Here is an 11,171-nt window from a genome sequence, read left to right on the forward strand (position 1 = left end):
TTCACAATTCAAAAAGCACTTTCAGTGCCAGAAAAAAAGACTGAGTAGAAAAGACGAGGATGTTTTATTGCATAAGGACTGGATTCGTGGAAGCAGGATGGACAGTGTGAATTGGACACTTTGCTAAAGGCAGCATAATTAGAGATGTGGAAGCAAAGTGGAATTGACCACAGCCGACATAAATAAAGATCACATCGACACTGAGATGAGACAAACAAACAAAATGAGAAGAGGGGTCAGACAACGTAGAGATTAAAAGCCCACAAAAGGGCAATAGCACAAAAATGATTTAAAATCTTCTATCCTATCAGCTGATGTGCCAGCCTACCAGATGGTGGTAAACAACATTTGCAAGGACAAACAATGTTAATTGTGCCATTTTCCTCACACATTACTGGAGGAATTACAGCAGTTATCTCTTTTTATGTGTTGTGACCTAACAACTAACTGCAGTATTTTGTCAAAAAAAAAATGTTTGCAGTTACAGTCACTGGTAAAGCATTCTGAGCTTCTTCTTTTTTAACTTTTAATCTGTCAGAAGCCATATAAAAGTTAGTCTTTATTGGCCTGACAGAAGGACAGTCATATAAAAAGCTCTGAAGTTCACAAACTCTCTAAAAAGTAGGTTTTGACCTCCCCCTGGTGGTCAAAGCTGCACTCCTTCAGATTGCAGCTTTGTGCATTTAGTCTGACAACGCAAGGCCACGTTAGAAGCTGATTAATTAGATGTCAAAAATACACCAGCAGAGCATTTTACATGTCTTTACCATTGCTATAATTATGCTTGAAAGCTATTTATAAATCAAGCCTGCTTCAAATCTTCAATCACTTTGTCGCGTATGTCAATGTCAATTTATTTATGAAGCACTTCAAAAACAGCTAATAAGTGCACCAAAGTGCTGCGTGGTATTCTCAAAACCACAGATAAGAACGCATAAGAATAAAACACAATAGATTAAACAGACAGAACAAGTAGATTACAATGTCAGGGCTTATGATCTAATGGTGAAGAGTTATTACTGGTCTGAATGGGTTCTACGGTGCAATGGTTGCACTCTGACCTTTGAAACAAGTGGTTTGAGTTAAAGTCTGAGTAGGGCCTTCTGATAGTGCACATAATCTTTTACATAAAGCAACATTTTCCAGATAGTAGCTGCTCTCAGTTTCTTCAGTCTGCTAAAGGAAAGACTTTTTTTTATTTTAGTCTAGCTGTTAAGATTTAGCTCTTGATCATTCTGCTAGAGCTTTTAGAGGTGGAAACAAAACCCATGGCTTGTTTTGTTTATCTCAAGAGGCTTTGCAATTTTCCACTCAGAATTAGATAGCAGAGGAGAAAATACAAGAGGACATGTTCAAGTAAAGAAAAAAAATATTTCATGCAACGCCAACATTTTGGGAAATTTTGCAGCCGACTCCTCAGAGGAATGTCCTATTTCAAGTGTCCAATCTGCTTGATGTGCATTTGGAGGTCAATCCGGTGTTTCTCTGCAGAGCCTCACTACAGTGCAGCTAAGGAGAGATCTTGAGCGCTCTTTAGTGTGTTTTAAATCAGCTGTTACCATCCACTGCGTTGCAGCATGCTGTTTAAAAAAAAAAAAAAACTAATGAAAACGTTGCATTGAGAGGGTCTGATGAAATAGATCCTCTCAGTTCACAGATCCATCGGTTGATTTTTGTAGCAAAATCACCTGATTACCTCCAAATGAATCATTAGCTTAACGAATGCAGAACCTCACACCGTTTCCATACAGCCTATGTAGTCCTGTGTGATGTTACCTCGCTCGACCCGCCCGCCCCCCTCCCGCTTCGTCGCTCCGCCTGTGCACCTTTCGCAGGAACCTCTCAGCGGCGGTGTTGCTCCACAGCCTGAGCTCGCACTCCTTTCGGTGGAAGAATATAACATAACCCTCAGGCACTTTTGAAACCACTGATCTGCATCCTCATTAGCATTCCCTCTGAGCGGACTGAGGCAACGTGTGCTGATTCAACATCATGCAGTGATAATAGATTCCGTTATCGTATAGATATCTGGGCGATCTCTGGTGATCCCCCAGTGTGTTTAAAGATCAGATTAAAGCCGGGACGGTGCGTAAATCTGTGATTGTGTGTGTGTGTGTGTGTGTGTGTGTGTGTGTGTGTGTGTGTGCGTGTGTGTGTGTGTGTATACTCCAATCCAAGCAGGGCTGAACAGATGATTGTGTATTTTCATACGTGTGATCTGCTTAAGTGTGCTGCCTTTTAGAGACGTCGTTACCGCCTCCTTCTGACAGGCTGTAAAGTATTATTGCTGACCCAAAACAGATGTAATTTTTTTTTCAGCTTTGCTCTCACTCCGCCCACCCTTCTGTCTGTAGCTCATCCAATGCACACACACACACATTCACACACACACGCACACACACACACACACACACACACACACACACATTCACACATGCACACCCACGCACACAGAGGCACGCTCCCGTCCCCTGAGACGCCTTCATGGCAGATGAATATTCTTATAATTAGTGGAAAACACACAGAGCGGAGGACTGACTGTGTTTCTCAAACATTTCAAGCTTTTGTTGTTTTCTTTCGTCACTATGCTTTTTTTGTGTGTCTAATCTCATGCCACTTTGAACTTTTTAGCCTTTTGTCACTTTCTCACCAAAAAAAAAAAAAAAAAAAACTCAATGATTTTATGTAACAGAGAAACACAGAGTGGTGTATAATTTGTATTCGGCCCCCATGAGTCAATACTTTCCAAAAACCAACCATTTGCTGCAATAGCAGCTCCATGTTGTTGGCATATTGTCTTCACAAGCTTTGCACATCTTGAGACTCAGAATTTTGCACATTGGCTACTGTGAATGACAGCTTTTAAGATGTTTTCAAAGATCCTCAGTTTGATTTAGCTCTGGCTGTTTAAAGTTGTTTTTCCCCTCCCCTTTTTTCAAGTCTTTTTCACCCCCTAACATGCTTTTTTTTCTCTCTAAAGTGCCTTGTATTAAGCTCCACTTATCCTCTGTTTGAATCTTACACTTTCCCTCTTCCTGCCTAAGAGAAGTGTCCCCCAAAGCATGACGCTGCCATTACCATCTTTCGCCTTGGTTATGAGGTGTTGTGTAGTGTGACTTTCAACCACACAAATAACACTTCTAGTACAAATAAACTTTTGATATATGAGGATTATTGACGGCAAATCTTATGTAGTATTTAGAGTTTTATTTAGGGGTGTCAAAAGTGGATGTTTCTGCACGAATGGGCAAAGGCAAAAGTTATTTTGTTTTCATCTGGTTCGCATTCACTCCCTTTCTAATGTCGCCGTGGGTAGCTGCCCATGTGACCCAATTACAAAACTACCATTGCATATAAGAGAAAAGGGGGAGTAAAGGCTAGAGCCTGCCACACTTTTCAGATGTATGTTGCTTCACTTCACAATGACACCACTTTGCCTATCACATAAAATCCCAACAAAACACATCAAAATTTGTGGTTGTAACGTGACAAAACGTGATAAAAGCGTAGTTGAGACGCAACGCAAACTATGAAACAGTTTTTTTTTAACAACTATTTTCAAGTTGTAAAACAAATCTTTTTAGCCTCCAACATAATACCAGACCTCCTGCTCAGTCTTTCTTCTTCTTCTTTTTCTCTTTTGATGTTGTCTCCTTTGTATACCCTCCAGTTTCTCTGAATCAGGCTGAATGAATGGCTTCCTGTTCAGGAGCTGTCATTTCGGCTCCATTTGTGGGAGTACAAAGAATCATTTCATTTAAACACACACACACACACACACACACACACACACACACACACACACACACACACACACACACACACACACACACACACACACACACACACACACACACACACACACACACACAAATATCTACTGTTAACTTTCTGAATGTACTAATTCAATGCCTGAGTGTTGAGAAGAAAAGCAAAATGTCATTTTGCTTGGATCAGGTAGGTGACAGACGTCTGAACAGACTACAGTTGTTTGAGAAACAAGGTATGATTTTGAAATTGACTTTTTGTTTGTATTATTCCTTTCCAGAAAAAAAAGTGGCTGAAATCTTTGGAGACGTGCAAAAAATTGTTTGTGTTTCTTATAGTATTACATGCAAAAATGATTTTTTTTTTTTTAGGCTTTTCTTTCACACACTTGCTGGACTTTATTGTTTTGTCTCTTACTGAGACCCTATATGTAGGATTTTCTAAAATGCCAAGGACAGGTCTGTCTTTGATTTTTCTCACTGGAGCACAATATTTCTTCAGGCGTTCTTTTCACCTGTGAGATCACTGAAAAAAAAATCTTTTCTCTAAGGGGTGTTTTTTTTTTCTTTTCTTTTTTTTGTTTTTTTTTGGACAGCAAAGACTTTTTCACGGTGCATTCCTGATACAGGTTAAAGGGTTACTATCTCTATCTGACTGCAAGCGCCAAACTCTGACAGCTTCGAGAAATGCCCAGACTTTTATATTGCATTTGCAGTTAATTGTGGTTTTTGCTATTCGGTTTTAAATCAAACGCTCTCCTCCAGGGCTGAATTTCTACAGAAGCGGGCAGAACTAAAACAAGTGTTGGTTGTAGCCGAGTTTCTTTACAGTAGTGACTCATTTCAAGTTGAAGATATATATATATATTTTTTTAATTTCATGCCAGACTCGTGGGCATACAGAACCTTTTTTTTTTTTTTTACGTCAAAGGATTTTTAAAAAGTCTGGATTTTGACGTGATGACGCAGGAATGTTCGATATAAAAGAGAACAGCAGGTTTATAAGTCAGAATACGAAATGCTTGCATGTATGGTCATGCAAATTTTTACATTTAAATAACAGAATGCATTGTGGTTTAGTATGTATATTTGTGTCTTTGTGTGAGTTTTATAGATAAAAAAATATATTTTTTAAAATCATAGCAGCAGAGCTACATTTATGTTAATGGATTTCTTTTACAATGTCAGTATCATTGTTAAATATTACAATGATGTTATCAATTGCAATAAATCCATATTTTTCTCATTCCTCCCTGGGAATACCTTATTCTGAGAATTGGTTTTGTCGGGTCTTTCGGGAGGATAATGATATAGAGTCAATAAAAGAAAACAACTGATGTGGATGTGGACTTTTTCAGGTTGCTGTGTTCTATATCAAACAATAAAACAAACGCAAAAAAACAAAAAAAAAAAAATCCAAGCTCAATGCATTTGCACCACTTCGACTGCTCGAAGAATGTAGTTTTATTTATTTATTTCTTTTTTTAAATGTTACTTTCCAAGTTTGTTGTTGGAAAAGTTGAATGAAAGGCGCCTTAAAGTTGGAGTTGTGACTGGGAAAGTCAAACGTTCGTCACCAACGCTGATCTCAAAATCCAATATGGCTGCCTTGTATATGGAAGTCAGCGGTAGGCACGCATCCAAAGTGATCATTTGATCATTTTTGTATTTCATCAAATGCTTCGAAAATATAGAGTAACAGTTATTATTATGCAACTTTGCTAAAATGTGGTCTCCCTAGTGATTGAACACTAAAATGAGCAAATCCCACTAGTTTTCCAACATGCAATTCATTTTGGGAATTTCTGAACATTTTCTCCTCTACCATTTCTCCTTTGGTCAATACGCTTGTCTATATGCTTTATAGATCTACATTGTCCATCCTGCAAACAATTAATATTAGATTTTATACAGTGTTGCTAACAGCAACCAAAGGATCACCAGTGACACCTGCAACTGAGTTTAAGATGCTTTTGGGCTGTTGAGCAGAGCTTTTACGACATTTAAGAGACACGTTTCTATTGTTTTTATCATTTCAACAGTTTCTATTAATATCACTCCAAACACTGGCTTCTATCCAGCTCTTTCGAGGTTTCCAGCGAACTGGATGTGGACACAGTTCCTAAGAGACTTTAGGATGACAGAAGCAGACTCAGGAACTGACAGAGGAGTTAAGTTGTGCTGCCCCAGTGATCGGGTCAAAGAAACAACATCGGTCTGAGTACAACATTTCTGCTCCGTCCTTTTCTGACGGGCTGTCATTTCCCTCTTCAAAGCCACCATGACTCCCCCTCGACAAAAACAGTAATTTTACCTTGCAGCAAACCAAAATTGCCATCCAAGTGCTGCCTGAATCACTCTGAGTCGCTGTGAAAAACCGAATTCAAAACTACCTCGGTTTCCCCCCCCCACCCCCTCCTCTTGTTTTCCCGCCAAAGAATAAGCAAATATGTCCGACTCTCTCATCTCCTCAGTTCTTGTTCTTTTAGTTTTGTATGAGGCCTTAACTCGGCATGCCGTCTCCTCTCGCTAATTGAAGTGCTATCCAAGTTTCAGCTGAATCTAAGCGTTCTCGGGGAGGGGAAATTACTTGAGAGTGTTTGAGAGAGAAGGTCGGCCTGAGATTTCGACCCTGTTCCGACATGATGGATCTGCTTGCTCCACTTCTGCTGGCTCAACACACGAGCAATCTGATTTCAATTAGTAAAGAGGACGCACACGCACACACTCTCTATCTTACTGTCGCACTCTATCTTATTGTGACTATCTCTAAATCAGAGTGTAATTAGTTATTTATTTATTACCTCCAGATTCTCTTGTCCAGGGCTTGTCAGCACTTACAGTTGCAACCTTCCTTCTGGGTTCATACAAGAGTCGGTGAACTGATGAGCCGACCCGCATCTACACACTTTACGCACACACACATTATGTGTGTACGCGTGTGTCTTGCAGCATGAATTATTGAGTGTGTTATTTGAGGGACAGCTGGCTCTTGAGCACATCAACTGCCTCAGTCATACAGTGACGGCGTAGAAGAAGAAGAAGAGTGAGAGGGCGCCGAGCCAATTTCACTCAGACTCGTATCATTAAGCAATTGGGCCACAAAGTGTTTGTGTAAGCACTCGAGTCAGTTAATCTGAGGAACTGAAATAAATTCTTCCTTTTTTTTTTTTCTTTTTTTTGCAACGATGAAATTCTTTGTAGGAGCTTTATTTGCTGTCCGTAAATAGAGTGGAGTCGATTGTGAATTGATTACCCGCTGTGAAAGCTCTGCTTCATGCGTAGCACCACGACTCCTCTCCATCGTGGCACAATTTTCCTTGTTCCATGATGGAGAGTTGCCGAAATTATTGGACCGGGGTTATTTTTCCTCAAATCAAGTACAGTATCGTGAAAATTGAGTCTGTTTTGGTGCTTACACTCATGAAACACAGTGATGCGTTACTACGGCCTGCGAAAACACGAAACATGTTTCTCGGAGGGTTTGGATATTACATCAGAGCGTTAAAAATAAATTGCTATTGACAGTATTGCTATTTTATGGCCTAAACAATTATGGGGAAGACTTCTGACTCGAAAGCTGTCTAGTAAAAAGTAAGTGACACACTCTACACAACAAGAGTAGTAACTTTATCGCCAAAGATGTTGGCTGATTGAAGTGCTGATGGAAAGTTGAGGAAGAAAAAACTGATAGGAGAAAAATGGTTTTTTGTTTATCACTTCTCACTTCCCTCTGTTGTCAATCTTTTCGGAGATGCTGGTTGATTTCCCAGCTGGACTTGCCACCTGACTGCTCTACCAAAAGTACAAATAAAAGTGCAGATATCTGCTTTTCACACCGAGATGTCATTCTTAATGATTGGCCTGCAAACCGTCCTGACCTAAACAAAGAAGAGACACATCAGAGACAATGAAGCAATGCACAACCTGAAGGCCATTATTGAAGCAACCTGGGATTCCCAAACACCTCAGCAGAACCACATGCCACACTGCATGAATGCATATGGTGTGCACTTAGAGTCCAACATTTTTGTAATAAACGTATATATATTATTTTTTTTATTTATCTGATGTAATATTCACATTTTCGGTGAAACTGGATTTTGTGTTTCTGTTGGCTGTAAAATTAACAGGAACATATAGACGTGCAACACACAGCACTAAGGAATCTGAAATTCAGTTCAGTTAAACGGCTGAAATAAATAAGTTTTCAATAATAATCTCATTTGCTGAGACAAACCTGTAGCCAGCGGCACTAAATCCAGAACGAGGACAGAAAGTATAGAGCCTCTTGTTCACAGCCGCCACCACGTTTCCCTTTAAGCTGAGCTGCCGGGGATCCTGCTGTGGCAAGCCCTTCCCACTTGCTCACACCTGCGTCTCCTGTGTGTGTGTGTGTGTGTGTGTGTGTGTGTGTGTGTGTGTGTGTGTTTGCCTCCCACCCACTTTGGTAAATTTGGGTTCCTTCCTTGCAGCGCTGCTGGGTGAGAGCAGGGTGCAGCCTTTGGGTCCCCACTTTCCTCTCGGTAGGCGTCCCCATCCTGCCTTCAGATGTTTGCATGTGTGTCTTACATGACCTTACAAAATCCCTGTCTCACTAATTCCCACTCAGTTGAGTCCCACTTTAAGACCTGAGACATAAGAGGAGTCAAGAAGGAGTGAAAATCCATGAACGAGGAGCACACGAATGTTGATGTTTATTAAAGACACTCCAGTCCTTGATTTACCCTACACACACACACACACACACACACACACACACACACACACACACACACACACAAAAAACAACAACCCAAAAACATTAAATCACTCCATTACCTTGTTAGAAATATTTGCAGTTGCCCATTACTTCTTGTGGGGCGGGGAGGGGGGGCAGCCGACATGTAAAATCATCCCATTTTGCGAAGTTTAAATGAGCCATGTTGTGACTCCGAGGTAAATGTCAGGAAGGGGAGAAGGGGGGGGTTCAGCCGGAAACCTTCGCCACAAGAATGTGACCGCGGGATGTCAAGTAAATCAATATGGAAGCAGAGGGAGAAGGGCTGAGTGCGGGTGGGTGGGGGTAAAGAAAGAGGTGGAGGAGAGCTGGGGGAGCAGGGGGTTTAGTGCTGCAGGTGAAAAGGAAAACGATGGCAAAAGGAGGAGAAGCAGGAGAGAATGAGAAGAAGAATGACAAGTGGAAGAGGAGGGACTGAGAAGTGTTCTTTGCTTTCTGTGTGACTCTTGAGGAGTAGGTCAATCTGTGACATTATCACATTATGTGTGTGTGTGTGTGTGTGTGTGTGTGTGTGTGTGTGTGTGTGTGTGTGTGTGCGTGTGTGTGTGTGTGTGTGTGTGTGTGTGTGTGTGTACAGTTGTGTAAGAATAGGCCGTTTTATGCGCTTTGTTTTTGCTGCTTTAGTAAAATATTCACTCAAAAGCTATGCTAAATAGAATACAATTCTGCAATTTTTTTGGTTGAAATTGCTTTATCCTGGTAAAGATGTATACAAAAAACAAAAAAACACCTTAAAATCAATTTTATTGATGGTGGTCATGGAGACAGGGTCTAATTGTTGTTAGGAAGACTTGTTCATTTCAAGTCGCCACTCTTTGCTGCAGTTCTTAACGGCGAGGCTTGAAGATTTATTATGACTTTCAATTGTTACCATTCGTGGGGGAAAGATAATTATGAGACTTCCTCCAGACTTGTCAGAAGAAAAATGGGTCACATTATTACCCAGGGGAAAAAGAAACATATTGATTGTTGATGAAAGGTTTGTAGACATTGAGATCTACTTTTACGGGTGCCCACAAGCGTTGTTGAATAAGGAATTGCTTGTAAACAATGAATTTTTGACTTTCTAAGTGTTATTCTGCAAAAAAAAAGAGAAAAAAAAAACACTGTAGTTGAAGAATTATGACATTTCTTCAACTAGTGCCAATAGGTCTGAATGCCAGCCTAGATTTTTTTTTTTTCTGTTAATCATAAATAAGTAGCACCATACACATCCTCATTTCCAACCTTGTAAGTGCTAAAAGCTTAACTGAGTTTTGATCCGTTAGCTGATGGCGTTGCCACAACAACCAACCAAAGCACAATAACCAGAAGGTGAGGCATTCATCGGCGTACTTCGTTTTGTCCCTCTGCTGACGCGAGTCAAAGTTGTTCAGCAATATGAACTCAACTCTCGGGTCCCAAATCAAGGACGGGTTTGGTTTTCTGCGTTTCTGCTCTGCTGCTTTATAAAGACGCCAACCTTCCCAACCCACCCTCCTCCCCCTCCAACCAACCAGGAGCCTGACGATGTGCAGGCTCTGCAGAACAGGACTTTCAAACGACATCGTTTCCATTTCAAAGCGCCCGCTGCTTCCTCGCAGACCTACAAGCTGTGGCATGTTACACAGAGCAGGACGCCACAAACCGCCTCGTCACTCGCGCTCCTTTGTTGCCTAAATGATAGTTAACCCCGTGGATGTCCCTCCCACCCGGGTTTCAAAGAGCGAGCCGCTGTGTGCCGTTTCAATTAGGGAGCAGGCGTGGGATGCAGAGGCCGTCCGCCGACGTCGCAGGGGTTTCCTGAGAGGCGTCGCTGCCGCTCGACAGCGGTTTCAGACAAAAAAAAAGGGGGGGGGGGCCTTGTTACCGCGGCTGTCAATTACACGGCAGATATCCAGAGCAGAAAGGGCAGCTGATTTATATGCAGGCGGCTGAGGATAGAGCCGCTAAACGGCACTAAACAGTTCAGAGGAAGGCAATTATGTGATTATTTATCCAACACACCACTGAAAAACTTTCATCGCTACCACATATAAATATATAAATAAAAAGAGAGCGAGAGATTTAAGATCCCCAAATTAATCTCCCTCATCTGAAAACTGCTGAACATGAACACACAAGCGCACACTTAAGCGCACAGCGGTTTCTCCTGCAACTTTAATGTTCTCATTTATCCTCTTATGCACAAATGTCAACCTTTGTCAGCCCTCAACTCTGCCTCTCCCTCTGCTGCCCTCCACACCTTCTCCAGCTCTTCCCTCTTCCTTTGTGTTTGCTTCCATCCCTTACACCCCGTTCACTGCCCTCCTCTTCCGCGACAGCTCGTCCTTCTTCTTGTCTGCACTCCACTCGCTTTTCCTCTTATTGTGTTCGGCTCAGCTGCTCCCCTGCCCTCTCCTCTCCACCGCGCATAGATATTACACATTTCTCCAACATATCCGGCTCTCTCTTTGTTTTGCTTCATTGTCTTTCCCTTCTTGCTCTCTCTCTCTGCTTGGGGATCCTCTAGTGACATCATCACTCCTACAGTTACCATGGTTTCAGGGTGGAGAGGGACACCAAAATCATTTTTTGATCAAACAGACCGGCTCGCCGCTACTCTCTTGCTTATTTTGACGCTCGCCGAGAAACAACGAGGCAGA

Source organism: Poecilia mexicana, unplaced genomic scaffold (assembly GCF_051168715.1).
Source record: "Poecilia mexicana isolate PSO_F unplaced genomic scaffold, ASM5116871v1 scaffold_11, whole genome shotgun sequence".
Taxonomy (NCBI): domain Eukaryota; kingdom Metazoa; phylum Chordata; class Actinopteri; order Cyprinodontiformes; family Poeciliidae; genus Poecilia; species Poecilia mexicana.